The 12,656-nt window shown below is 45.8% G+C and overlaps 1 long non-coding RNA gene across 1 annotated transcript; it reads left to right on the plus strand.

Moving 5' to 3' along the window:
- The first annotated feature begins 238 nt into the window (after positions 1 to 238).
- On the plus strand, positions 239 to 761 carry LOC114674305 (uncharacterized). The gene is made up of 2 exons (XR_013411726.1): positions 239 to 371; positions 562 to 761. It is a non-coding gene; the product is annotated as an uncharacterized LOC114674305 (long non-coding RNA).
- The last annotated feature ends 11,895 nt before the right edge of the window (positions 762 to 12,656 follow it).

Raw genomic sequence — 12,656 nt, forward strand, 5'->3', positions numbered from 1 at the left:
CCCCTCCCCACTTTAAACCAAAGTATAAAAGAAAATCTAGCCCCTTCTTCGGGGTCGAAAGAACTTCGAGCGCTAGCCATCTCTCGCTCGCAGGCTGATGAAGGACTCCTGAATTTGCCTTAAAGTGTGGCGTTTTGCCCTAACTCACTTGGGTACAACATTTGGAGGCCCCAGCGAGATAACTTGCCACTGGGTGAGGGCCGGGCTTGCTCCGGGCTCCCCCGGATAGACGGCCAGCTTACAGGGGAGGCAACACCTGAAAAAGTTCCAGGTCCCCAAAAGGCGACAGTCTTCTGGAGGAGCGCGGATTGACTACTGGTGTGTGCCCACAAAATTCAACCTCGGAGTCCTCAGCTTCTGGCCCTGAGGAGGTAAGTCAGATCTGGCTTTGGTTTGATGAGAGGGAAGCGGCCCTGATGAGGGTGCCTCTTTCTTTGACTCTGCCCGCAGTCCAGGACGCTGGAGGACAGAGCCTTAGTTTTCTGTTAGGCGACTTTGGTTCTGGTTTGGTGAGAGGGAACCGTTCCTGATGAGGACGTCTCTCTCTGACTCTGTCCATAGGCCAGGACGCTGGAGGACAGAGGCTTGGTTTCTGGCAGACCAGCCTCTCCATTAAGACTAGTTTCTCCGTCCCTCCCTCTCTTTCTTTCTTTCTCTCTCTCTCTCTCTTTCCCCTCCTCCCCCTTTCTCTATCTCTGCTTCTCTTGTTCAGGTCCCCCAGAGACTTCTGTTCAGAACGGGAATAAAAAAATTGTGATAAACTCTGTGTGAAAGTGCATATGAATGAGGCATTCAAGGGCATGCCCTTGAATCTCCATTTTGTAGCTCCATGGCGAAAGCTACGGAGTGTGAGTGGGCCCTCACCTGCGGTTCCCTGACGACCTCATAAGGCTTAAAGGCAGCATCAGACATAGCTCGATCCAAGCCAGGGTTTATACCGGCCTGCCTATGCTAAGAGGAGCCTAAGTCCCCTCAGAGGGAGTGGCCAGGCGGGCATCTGACTGATCCCATCACGGGACCCCCTCCCCTTGTCTATAAAAACTGCCATAATTGTTTATATACCCTAGGGTCCATTGCCTGATTTCTGTCTATTGCTTGTTTTATGTTTATCGTCCTGTTTGGTGTCTATTGTCCTGTTTAGTGTTTGTCAAAGTTTCATATGTCAGGTTGTCGATACTGCCCAAGACCTCTGGGCAAGGGCTTCTTCAGGGTCCTTAATGCTGATTTTTTTTTATCACAAGAGGTAAAATTTCTCATCAGTCGTTTGGCCATCCCAGTCCTGCCTTTTCTATCAGAAACAAATCAGGTATTGTTACGGGAATGAGTGTGGGGAACATTCGCCCATTTGGGATTTCTGGTACCATAAAGGTTGCTGGAGTTTAGATTGTCACACCCCACGTCTGAGTGACTGCACTACCTCCAGATTAGACCAGTGGTGGATTCAAAATAGCCATCCTGCTGACCTCCTTGCTCATCTCTTCTGTCATCCTGTAACTTTTCCCGTGCCCTTAAATAGGGCACTGTGCAAAGAAGCCTACGCCCGAACTGCTTTACTCCATCTGGACTCTTATTGTATTTCCCTGTGGCTACTCTCCTACCTTAAGGAAGATCCAAGTGGCCCATTTCCTCCTCATCCTCACCCTTTACCCCATACATCTCGTTTTACTGTGTCACGGCAAGTCCAGCATCTCCAAGACTTGGCTCTACTCTCCCACCTCAAACCCTTCAAAGAAAAGGCTGAGTTTGAACTCTTTGCCTTTGCGTCGTGGAGACACCAAAAGTATTTAGGCTACAGGTCAAGGGAAAGAGGGAGGTCGTCTAGGTCCGTCTGGCCAAGGAGCCCTCAGGCCAGCCCCTAGTCCCCCTCCCTAAACCTTAAAGCTACAGAAAACAACCCACATGTGGCAGGAAGTGCTGGCTATAGTTGTTTTCCTACTCCTTCTGGTTATGTTCTTTCTGTTCTTCCTATACTGCAGCCCTCCAGGTAGTGAATTTCTCTGTCTGTGCTGGGTTTAATATCTGCTCAAAACCTAGTTAAATTGCCTCCAAGATAGGAAACTCCTCTTCCCGGCCCTGTAGGGATTGGAACCCTCTCCAATGTATGTTGCAGAATTTCTCTCTAGGCTTCTCAGAGGATTATGGAGTCCGCCTTAAGAAAGGAAAACTCTGGACACTCTGTGAAGTAGAAAGGCCACAGTTTGGAAACGGATGGCCCCCAGAAGGGTCACTTAATCCCACAACTGTTCAGGCTGTGTGGCGGGTCATTCCTGGAACTCCCGGTCACCCTGATCAGTTTCCATACATTGATAAGTGGCTGAGTTTGGTCAGGAGCCCTCCTCCATGGCTCCACTCATGCGCCATTCATATTTCAACCTCCAAGGTCCTTTCGAGCCAGACCACACTTTCACCTCGACCCTCAGCTCCTCCTGTATTGCCTCCTTGTGAAGAAGAGGAGAGTCTTCCTCACCCAGTGCTGCAGCCTTGTAACCCTCCTGTTCCCTTAGAATCTTCCCTTATCTCCTCAACTATGTCCCCTGTGGGCTCTCCACCTATTGCCTCTCAATTGTGGCCATGGCAGGAGAAGGTAGCCCCTCTTCTGCCACTGAGAGAGGTACAAGTCCCTCTGGGTGATGAGCGCTCAGCTCCATTCTTGGTTTACATCCATTTCTCTACTTCTGACCTGTATAACTAGAAAGTTCATAATCCCCCCTTTTCTGAAAAGCCCCAGGTGTTGACCTCACTGGTGCAGTCTGTGCTCTGGACTCATCAGCCCACCTGGGATGACTGTCAACAGCTTCCTTTGACCCTTTTCACCTCTGAAGAGAGGGAACATATCCAAAGAGAGGCCGGAAAGCATTTCCTCACATCAGACAATAGGCCAGAAGAAGAAGCTAGAGACCTTCTTGAGGAGGTCTTTCCCTCTACCCAGCCAACTGGGACCTGAACTCCTCAGGTGGGAAGAGAGCTTTAGACGATTTTCACTGGTATCTCCTGGCGGTTATCAAGGGAGCTGCTTGGAAACCCATAAACTTGTCTAAGATGACTGAAGTTGTTCAGGGGCCTGATGAGTCACTGGGAGTGTTTTTAGAACACCTCCAGGAGACCTATCGGACTTACACCCCTTTTGACCTGGCAGCTCCTGAAAATAGCCATGCTCTTAATTTGGCATTTGTGGTTCAGGCAGCCCCGGATATTAAAAGAAAGCTCCAAAAACTGGACGGATTTGCTGGGATGAATATCAGTCAGCTTTTAGAGATAGCTCAAAAAGTTTTTGACAATCGAGAGTTTGAACAACAAAAACAGGCAGCTCAGGCAACTAAAAAGGCCGCTGATAAAGCACCCAAAAGACAAGCAAAAATCTTGGTGGCGGTCATCCAGGAAGCCAAGAAGGGAAGGCCCCTATCACAGAAAAATGGCCAGGGAACCCCGGGTCCCTGCCAGAAAGGCAAGACAGGTGAATGGGCTCCCCTGGAGAAAACCAATGCGCTTATTGTAAGCAGACTGGACACTGGAAAAAAGAATGCCCATTACTACTAGAAGAAAAACCAGAAAAGAAAAAAGTCCTCACCCTCCCCACAACGGAAGAGTCAGATGAGTGACGGGACCAGGGCTCCCTCTTTCTTGGCTCCCGGGAGCCCATGGTGACCGCTACAGTGGGGGGCCAGCCTGTATACTTCCTAATAGATACGGGGGCAGAGCACTCCATACTGCAGACACCCTTGGGCAGTATCTCTAATAAAACAATGGCCATACAAGGGGCTACTGGAGCTATTCAAGAATATCCCGTCACACACTCACGAGAAGTGAGTTTGGGACAGAAAAGAGTAACTCACTGATTTCTTGTGGTCCCAGAGTGCCCTTTTCCCCTCTTCTGATGAGACCTACTCCATAAGTTACAGGCCTCTATCTCCTTCTCAGCCCAGCAGGCTCACCTCAAACTGGGAGACACCACGTCCCCCACTGCCCAACTCCTGCTAACTACCCCTCTGTCAGAGGAATGTCTTTTAGTTTCACCATCACAACCACTGGGGAATAACACTAATCCTCTCCTATTGGACTTATAGACACTCTTTCCCTGAGTCTGGGCTTAGTCAAACCCCCCAGGACTGGCTAAGCACCATCCACCAGTGGTTGTAGAACTCCTGGCCACCACCTTGCCAGTCCAGATAAAGCAATATCCTATGAGTCAGCGGGCTAGATGGGGGATCCATCCCCATATTCAGCGACTGTTACAAGCTGGCATACTCACACCATGTCAGTCTGCTTGGAATACTCCATTTTTGCTGGTACAGTAACCCAAAACAAATGATTGCCCGCTGGTACAGGACTTAAGGGTAGTTAACAAATGGACCGTTACCCTCCATCTGACTGTCCCTAATCCTTATACTCTGTCTACTCAGCCTGCTCCCACCAGAACATACAGTATACACTGTCCTTGACCTAAAGGATGCCTTTTTTGCTATTCCTCTCATCCTGAAAAGCCAACCAATCTTTGCTTTTAAATAGACAGATCCTGGCTCAGGAGACACCACCCAGTTAACCTGGACTCAGTTGCCTCAAGGTTTTAAAAATTCCCCCACTCTTTTTGGGGAAGCCCTCCAGCAGGATCTCGTGCCATTCCGAGGCAGTCACCCTAACTGTCCTCTTCTTCAGTACGTTGATGATCTTTTATTAGCTACTGAAACTACTGACAGCTGCCTGCAACATACTAGGGACCTGCTTTACCATCTTCAGCAGCTCAGGTATCTAGTCTCGGCCAAGAAGGCCCAGCTTTATCTTCCCAGAGTGTCCTACCTGGAATATGAGATAAACCAAAGAAAAAGGGCACTCACCAGTGCCTGGAAAGAAGCCATCTTACAAATCCCCACTCCCACCACCAAGAGACAGGTACGTGAATTCCTGGGGCCTGTGGGATACTGTTGTCTATGGACATCACGGTTCGTGGAGATTGCCAAGCCCCTGGACACCGCTACAGGAGGGAATGGCCCACTAATTCAGACTGACACAGAAGAACAGGCTTTTCAAAACCTGAAAAAGGCATTAACCGAGGCCCCCACTCTAGCCCTCCCTAATATTCAAAACCATTTCACCATTTTGTCGTGAAAGCCAGGGAGTTGCTAACGGGTGCTCACTCAGACTTTAGGACCCTGGGGACGCCCAGTAGCCTATTTGTCTAAGAGACTGGACCCTGTGGCCTCTGGATGGCCAAGTTGTCTGTGAGCTGTAGCAGCAACAGCAAGCCTAGTCCAGGAGGCTGATAAGTTGACCTTAGGCCAGAATTTAACCCTACGGCTCCTCTTGCCATAAAGACTCTGCTACGAAGTGCTTCTGGCAAATGGATGTTGAATGCTCACATCCTAGAGTATCAGAGTTTACTGTTAGATTAGCCTCGTTTGACTTTCTCTCCCACAAGGTGTTTAAATCCAGCTACTTTACTGCCTGATCCAGACTTCCCTACACCCATCCATGACTGCCAGGAATTGTTAGAAACTATGGAAACTGGCTGACCCGATCTCCAAGATGTGCCCCTAAAAAGGCAGATGCCACCGTGTTTACAGATGGTAGCAGCTTCCTCGAACAGGGAGTACGAAAGGCTGGTACAGCCGTTACTATGGAGACAGATATTCTTTAGGCCCAAGCTCTGCCAGCTGGCACCTCACCACAGAGAGCTGAGTTGGTTGCCCTCACACAGGCTCTCTGATGGGGTAAGTATGAATGTATTAACATCTACACTGACAGCTGGGCGCAGTGGCTCATGCCTGTAATCCCAGCAATTGAGGAGGCTGAGGCAGGCGGATCAGAGACCATCCTGGCTGACACGGTGAAACCCCGTCTCTACTAAAAATACAAAAACTTAGCCAGGCCTGGTGGCAGGTGCCTGTAGGCCCAGCTACTCAGGAGGCTGAGGCAGGAGAATGGCATGAACCCGGGAGGCAGAGCTTGCAGTGAGCTGAGATCGCATCACTGCACTCCAGCCTAGGCGACAGAGCGAGACTCCATCTCAAACAAACAAACAAACAAACAAAAAACAAAGAAAATTATTTACACTGACAGTAGATATGCATTTGCTACTGTGTATATGCATGGAGCCACCTATCAAGCACGCGGGCTACTCATCTCAGCAGGAAAGACTATCAAAAACAAAGAAGAAATTCTAGCCCTGGCTCCCTCAGCAGGTGGCTGTAATCCACTGCAAAGGACATCAAAGAGAAGACATGGCCATTGCCTGTAAACTTACTGCCAGCAGTCTCCTTTCCACAACCTGATTTACTCAATCGTCCCGTATACTCGGCAGAGTAGGAGAAACTGGCTTCAGATCTCAGGCCAATAAAAATCAAAAAGGTTGGTGGATTCTTCCTTACTCCAGAATCTTCATACTCAAGCTCTCGGGGAAACTTTAATCAGTCTACTGCATTCTACCACCCATTTGGGAGGAGCAAAACTGGCCCAGCTCCTCAGGAACCGTTTTAAGATCACCCACCTTCAGAACTTAGCGATCAAGCAGCCCTCTGGTGTACGGCTTGCACTCAGGTAAACGCCAAGCAACGTCCTAAACCCAGCTCAGGCCACCGCCTCTGAGGAAACTCACCAGGAGAAAGGTGGGAAATTGACTTTACAGAAATAAAACCACACTGGGCTGGGTACAAATACCTTCTGGTACTAGTAGACACTTTCTCCGGATGGACTGAGGCATTTGCAACCAAAAACAAGACTGCCACCATGGTAGTTAGGTTTTTACTCAATGAAATCATCCCTTGACATGGGCTGCCTGCTGCCATAGGGTCTGATAATGGTCCAGTCTTCACCTCGACCATAGCTCAGTCGGTCAGTAAAGCATTAAACATTCAATGGAAGTTCCATTGTGCTTATCGACTCCAGAGTTCTGGGCAGGTAGAATGCATGAACCACACCCTAAAAAGTACTCTTACAAAATTAATCTTAGAAACTGGTGAGAATTGGGTAAGACTCTTTCCTTTAGCCTCCTTAGAGTGAGATACACTCCTTACCGGAAGGGTTTTTCACCTTTTGAAATCATGTATGGGAGGGCACCACCTATCTTGCCTAAGCTAAGGAATACTCATTTAGAAGAAATATCACAAGCTAATTTATTACAGTACCTACAGTCTCTCCAACAGGTGCGAGATATCATCCAGCCACTCGTCCAGCGAACTCATCCCAATCCAGTTCCTGACCAGATGGGGTCTTGCCACTCATTCCAGACGGGTGACCTGGTGTTTGTTAAAAAGTTCCAGAAAGAAGGACTCACTCCTCCTTGGAAAGGACCTCATACTGTCATCCTCACCACGCTGACGGCTCTGAAGGTGGATGGCATTCCTGCTTCGATTCATCACTCCCGCATCAAAAAGACAAAGCCCAGCAAGAAACATGGGTTCCCAAGCCTGGGCCAGGCCCCTTAAAACTGGGTTTAAGTCAAGTAAAGCCATTAGATTAATTCCTTTTATTTACCTCTCCTGTCTGTTTCCACCTGATATGCCCTCCGCGCCCCTTCCTATTCCTTTCTCCTCACTTCTTTCGCAACAGGACATGTATTTGCAAACACTACTTGGAAGACAGGAACCTCCAAGAAAGTCTCTTTTGCAGTCGATTTATGTGCGTTGTTCCCAGAACCTGCCCATACCCACGAAGAACAACGTAAGCTGCCAGTCATAGGAGCAGGAAACGTTGACCTTGCTGCAGGATTTAGATACTCTGTCAACCAGACTGGATGTGGGAGCTCCAAAGGTGCAGAAAAAGGACTCCAAAATGTTGACTTTTACCTCTGTCCTGGAAATCACCCTGACTCTAGTTGTCGAGATACTTACCAGTTTTTCTGCCTTGACTGGACATGTGTAACTTTAGCCACTTATTCTGGGGGATTAACCACATCTTCAACTATTTCCATTGCTCGTGCTTCCCATCCTAGACTGTGTAGTACAAAAATTGCAATCCTCTTACTATAACCGTTCATAACCCTAATTCAGCTCAATGGTACTACAGTACGTCATGGGAATTAAGGCTTTATATCCTGGGATTTGATGTTGGAACTATGTTCACCATCCAGAAAAAAATCCTGGTCTCATGGAGCCCTCCTAAGCCAATTGGGCCTTTAACTGATCTAGGCGACCCTATGTTCCAAGAACACCCAGATAAGGTCAATTTAACTGTTCCACTGCCATTCCTAGTTCCTAAACCCCAACTGCAATGACAACATCTCCAACCCAGCCTGATGTTCATACTAGGTGGGCTACATCACCTCATTAATCTCACCCAGCCTAAACTAGCTCAAGATTGTTGGCTATGTCTAAAAGCCAAACCCCCTTACTATGTGGGATTAGGAGTAGAAGCCATGCTTAGAAGTGGCCCTCTATTTTGTCGTGCATGACCCCGTGCCCTCACACTAGGAGACGTGTCTGGGAATGCTTCTTGTCTAATTAGCACCGGATATAACTTTCCTGCTTCTCCATTTCGGGTTACTTGTAATCAGTCCCTGCTTACCTCCTTAAGCACTTCAGTCTGTTACCAGGCACCTAACAATACCTGGTTAGCTCGCACCTCTGGTCTCACTCACTGTATGGATGGGACTGAACCAGGACCTCTCTTGTGCGTGTTAGTTCATGTACTTCCCCAGCCATACATGTACAGTAGACCAGAAGGACAACTCCTCATCTCTCCCCCTGGATTGCATCCCAGGTTTCGCTGAGGTTCTCCGGTCCACAAGTAGGAGAGGCCGAATAAGTCACGCGGGCTCCTGCTCGGCAGCGGACTTTTATGCATTGGTACTGGAAGGGGGAGGGCAGTGGGTGGGATAAGGGCGTGATAGGGGCGTCTCCATAGGCATGGCCAGGTAAGTTTCAATCTCTTCGGATTGACGTCACCTGGCGCATGCTCCCGTTGATCTGCATCTTCCCAGGCCCGGGCTGCATTTTCCCGGCCCGGGAAAGTTGGTGAGGAAGAACCCGGAAGCAACATGGATTGTGCCTTCTTGTTCACCTTCCTCCATCTTGTCCTTTCTCCCTCACCCAAACAGTGAACACCTCTGCACTGATGACTGCCTGCTTTCCCATGGTCAGCCCGTTTGTGCTCATGAACCGCCATCCCAGGATACCCAGGCTGGGCTCTGCCTGCTGTGGAGAGAATACACAGTTTCCTAAGCTGGTCAGATAGTTCTTCGATTTATGTGGATTGTCTTCTTTCTGTACAATGAATGGCCATTCGTTGATTTCTTCCTGCAGAAGGTTAAGCACCACAATTGGCAGACAATTGCAAAGTGTGTGTGAGACTCAGAATCCGTCTTTGCCCTTCAAGGATTTTTCATGTATCATAAACGATAGTTACAGATGAAATGTTTTGCAAAGTGCTTTCATAATTTTCATTTTGTTAATGTTGCAATGGAGAAGTTTAGAGGCAAATTATTCATTAAATGTGGGCCTCTAATAATTTGGAATAATGCAACTTTAAACCAATTAATAAAAAATGTTATGAAATTAACTGGGCACAGCAGTGTAAGAAAAGTAATGAAATAAAGCTTTAAGTGATGATCAATGAAGAAAGTGAGAAGAAAGTCATAGTTCACACCCTTTTCTGTTTTGAATTAATCTTCATTTTTTTCCCATTTTCAAGTTGTAGAATTTTATTTTTGTCCTTGATGATTATACTTTATTTTAATGAGACTAGTTTTTGATTATTTAAAAAGAATTCTGTCCTATAATTTTTCTGATGTGTAGACCCTATGTTCATGCTTCTTATATTTTTATGAAGATTTTCTCTCTTTTGGTTTTGAAGGAGCATTCTCTGCTCCTTCACCTGAACGTTCAGCCTTTTAATCCAGAGTAATTGTATAAAATTTGGTATTTATCCCACATATTCTGTTGTTTGTATGTTTTTGTAATTTATACTTAATATTTTGAGTTTAAAATTTTTGCTACTTATATCATTCTACTGTTGTTTCTTCTATTTTTGAATAAAATCTAGACGCAGACTTTTCTAAAAGGTAAGAAGGAAAAGCAGCCGTTCTACCACCGGGCCTGGGATGGAGTTGGAGGGAAAATAATGTATCAGATCCTTCAGGATGTTAAAGACCAGGTTTTGTCATTTTACCTTAAATTCATTGTTTCTTTAATGAATGCAAGCTTTTTTTTTTAAATTGCAAGTCTAGTCGAATAGACCAAATGTTCCTACTTCTAAAATAAGCTACAAGTCATCTTTTTCTATGAAAATGTGACCTGGTGCCACAGCGAAACTTTCTCTAATAGCAGCCGTATCATCAGCCGGTGGCAGCAAAGAAATGCTAATTTCTGGCATCCCATGGGCTCCTATTGAAGCAACTTCATAAAGCATGAAGATATATATTCTTCTGAAGTTTCAAACAAATAAAAATGATCATTGTGCTTGTGGGTCTTGTACCTTTCAATATATACATAAATGATGGCAAATTAACAAATAAAAGCAGGTCCTTGATTTCCAATAAAATAATAAGGCAGAGGGTTGGCAGTGAAAAGAAAAATGTTTAGAATGGAAAAAAAGTTACAAAATCATGTTAGCATTCACAAAAAAGATCATGCGGAGATCAGATCCATACTGACTAAACATTGAAAATTCAGCTACAATCCAAAGAACCCTGTAGAGTCCAAAGGCATGCATGCCAAGCTGATGGCAGGTTGTACCACTGCTCTCCAGCCTGGCTGACAGAACAAGACACTGTCTCAAAAAGATAAAAGAAGCTTAGCCTAAATTTTTATTTTATAAAATATAATGTAAGTGAAAAATTTAGAATAAGTATTACATGGAATATAATCAAATAAAATTAATGATAAAATAGAGCTTACTGCAGTGTTAAAAATGTGAAAATATATACTTAATATTAAAAAATAAACAGTATTTAAAACTTCATGGAGATTTTTAAAAAGTCTACATTCTAAGACAAACAACTTTACACTAATTAGAAAACTTAGAGGAAAAAGTGATTTCTGTCAAATAAGATACCTAATACATACATTATGTCAAAACTTAAAACTAAGCAAGCGTAAGTCATGAATTTGCATGTATAATTAATATACAGGTACACAAAATGATTGAGAATGGTTCATTTCAGAAATACAGGACACGCCAATGAGAGAATCAGCTCATATTATGACATATGAGATGAAAAATTAAATGAGATAACAGCATTCACTGAGTAAATCACTTCTTGCCTTTGTAATTTTATAAGTAAATTAACTTAGAAAAATATTTTACCAGAGAATGTTTTAATTATTGGTGATAACAACACATGAGGATATAGGAATAAAACATAAATGACCAATGAGCACGTGAAAAGACACTCAGAATTCTTATTCATTAGGGAAATTCAAATCAAAACCGCAATGAAGTGTTAGTTGACACCCACTAGGATGGCCATACTCAAGAAGACAGAGAAACAGAACTAATAGAATGAATATCTACATCTATATATCAAGGTTTACATATTTTTTCACCCATATGTGTGTGTGTGTGTGTGTTTATTGAATAAAGCTATTTACAGTAGTGTCTCAGCAGAAGGCCTTCCCTGCCCCCTCCAGGCTCTGGATTAGAGAATCTTGTTCTTTTTTTTTTTTTCTTTTGAGATGAATTTTCTTTCTTGTTGCCCAGGCTGGAGTGAAATGGCGTGGTCTTGGCTCACTGCAACTTCCGCCTCCCGGGTTCAAGCAATTCTCCTGCTTCAGCCTCCCAAGTAGCTGGGATTACAGGCACCCACCACTATGCCCGGCTAACTTTTTTTGTATTTTTAGTAGAGACGGGGTTTCACCACATTAGCCAGGCTGATCTTAAACTCCTGACCTCAGGTGACCTGCCTGCCTTGACCTCCCAAAGTGCTGGGATTATAGGTGTGAGCCACCGTGCCCAGCTTAGAGAACGTTTTGCTCCTGCACTCACTCCAGTCCAGCACTGGTCCTTGTTCACAGTGTGGTGCGCCTGCCTTTCACCTAGGGAAATGGAACACGTTACCTCATCAACACCTCTTTGCCAATCTCTTGTCTCTGCTCTGCAGACTTTTGAGCCATGATCTGAGGAGTGAACGTGATGGGTCACTGGGTTTCTGACAACCGAACACCTGGTTCTGCTCAGGACAGGCCAGACCCACATGACATCACCCCCACTGCACAAACACACATAGGGAGGTGGGGTGTGACTATCCAGGTGGGATTAGGGTGGTGGCCAGACATTGATTGGCCTGCTCTCAGCTGCCAGTGTTACCTTCGAGTACCTCCTGAACATGGCCAGAGGTGATGGTGTTGAGGACTGACCCAACGTCAGCAGCTTCAGAAAAACCTATCATTCAGGGTTTTCTGGTGCCAGAACTATAGGAAATTGGGATCAGCAGGATAACATCTAATTCTCTTTAGTGTCTTCAGCCAAGTGAGCTGGGGAGAGACTGTTTGTAGAATGTGGGTGCCTGGTTTCCAGTGTTGCAAGTTCTGTTGGGGTCTATTGTCAAGGAAGTGAGGTCACTCTTTGGGGTCCCTTACCTGGGGCTACTCCTGAAGGGATCTTCTGTTGCCCTCAGCACTCCTAGTTCTCAAACCTTCAAGTGACACTGCTGGGTGTCCCACATTTCTGACTTGAAGGCAGCAGACAATGGGAATTCTCAGCCTCCATAGTGACACGAGCCAATTGCT

This window comes from Macaca mulatta, chromosome 20, assembly GCF_049350105.2.
Source record: "Macaca mulatta isolate MMU2019108-1 chromosome 20, T2T-MMU8v2.0, whole genome shotgun sequence".
NCBI classification, from domain to species: Eukaryota; Metazoa; Chordata; class Mammalia; order Primates; family Cercopithecidae; genus Macaca; species Macaca mulatta.